Consider the following 2,148-nt stretch of genomic DNA (forward strand, 5'->3'; position numbering starts at 1 on the left):
ATAATTAGTGACAGCACGTAACGTGCGCTGAATGCACTTGTCAAGCAGCACCCCGTTTGGTTGGAGCGCAGCCTCGCTGCCTCAAAAGCGGGCAGCAGACCGCGACTGATAGGACTTAAGTTCCCAGAAGGCTGCTTTTATAGCGACACCTTCTGACAGCATTGAGGACACAATGCGGTCAAGTCCTGCAGCCCATGAGACATTCAGCACCGGGCTTACATATGCCGCTACCGGCCGCGGTGGCTTAGTGGCTATGCTGTTACGCTGCTAAACACAGCAGCTCGCGAGATGAATCCTGGCCGCGGCGGCCGCATTTCGATGGGGGCGAAATACAAACACTTCCTACCCGTGCATTTGGGGCACGTTAAGGATCTTTTGGTGGTCAAAATTAAAGAGGAGTCCCCTACTACGACGCGCCTCGTAACCAAATCGTAGTTTTGTCACCTAAAGCCCCAGAATCCAATTCACATAAGCCGCTGCACGCTGCACTATCTTTGTCAATAAATACGTCATGTGCATAACTGGAGATGACGGTTCTCCAAGTTAAATGACTTGCACACTTTCTTTCCTACTTGTCATTCGTTAAGCCTACGACACCCCTCCACCCTCTACCTCACCATAATCCGTACAGCGCTGGTACTATCAGCAGGTATACACCATGTAAAATATCCTTCCTTTTCTATCTCTTTACGGCAGAGCTTCTGAAGGAACTTGCACAAGGGTTCTTGTGATGGAGGTGGTGAGTGTGCCGGCGTGGTCGGTGTCAAATGTCAATAGCGAGCAACGAAGCCAGAGCCCCGAAGCCAGGACGCCGGTCAGAACGCGCAGCCGGGTGCCCGTGATGAATCATCACTAAGGACAGCGAGCAACGCCGGCCTGCCAGGACGTACGATCGTGCAGTCAGACGCCGGCGCCAGTAAAGCGGGCGCAGTATAGATGAACATGCGTCAGATTTAACGCAGACTATGCAAGTGTTGAACTTGAATGCAGGGAAGCACTTGAAAAGATTGGGTAGTGAATGGATTGCAGCGCATATATAGTAAAGCCTTTGTGAAGTGTCGGGTGTATTTCGGACAGCGGCAAAACAGGCCCTTATAGGACTTCCGATGGATGTGCGAACTCCCTTATACACCTTCGCTGTCTTTGATGTATGAGTTTCTCAGACTGGTACACATGTACGAAGGTTTATTTATTTATTTTTGCCTACTCTCACCCTTCAGAACATGACTCGTCGCGGTGGCTAAGTGGCTATGGTGTTGCGCTGCTAAGCACGTGGTCGCGGGATCAAATCCGGGCCGCGCGGCGACGGCATTTCGATGATGGCGAAATGCGAAAACGCCCGTGTCCCGCTTATTGGTTAAGGATCCCCTTGTGGTCAAAATTAATTCGGATCCCCCTCTACGGCGTGCCTCATAATCATATCGTGGTATTTGCCACCTAAAACCCCACAATTCAATTAAACTGAGCCTTCATAACACGATAAGCGAAAGTTAACCAGCTGGTTTTGCAGCAGCCGTACGCAATAAAGGTATATGTAATGCGGCAAGAAGCCACATGGCACTCTTAAGTATACAAAGCAAGCGGCGTTCCTGTTATCTGGAATACAAACAACAATGCTAGCGCCTTCTATATGGCAGCCCTCAATACTACCGTATCACCAGGAAGTGCTTGACGTATCAAACTTAAAGACAGAAATACACTCGCGTAGCTTTCCGCGTTACTTGCACGCACTTAACGTGCAGCTGACTTTCACAACCCGGCAAGTATGTTCGAACATAAGTGGACGCCACTTGGTTGTATTCACGTTATCCTAATGCTCCGCCGTGCGCGACGTGTGTTGACGCCTATTTTACTGTTACAGACAACGTTCCTCTCTTTTAGTTGGCCGCACTTGTTCTGCCTCGGTATTCACAAAAGCAGGCGTATCGAGCTCGGAACTCGTCTGGGATGCCTTTTTTGTTCCCGAAGAGAAATCCGCGTGTTCGAGGACGCTTTTATTACATACTCATATCTGCATGTATCTTTGTTCATATGCGAGAAATGAAAAACAAAAAAAGCCCCGCACTATTAACAAGAAAACCCAACGAAATGAAGCAGAAAGCTCTAAGCAAAAAAAGAAAAAAGAAGCGCCTGTAACTCTGCTTAAGT

Source organism: Dermacentor albipictus, chromosome 1, assembly GCF_038994185.2.
Source record: "Dermacentor albipictus isolate Rhodes 1998 colony chromosome 1, USDA_Dalb.pri_finalv2, whole genome shotgun sequence".
NCBI classification, from domain to species: domain Eukaryota; kingdom Metazoa; phylum Arthropoda; class Arachnida; order Ixodida; family Ixodidae; genus Dermacentor; species Dermacentor albipictus.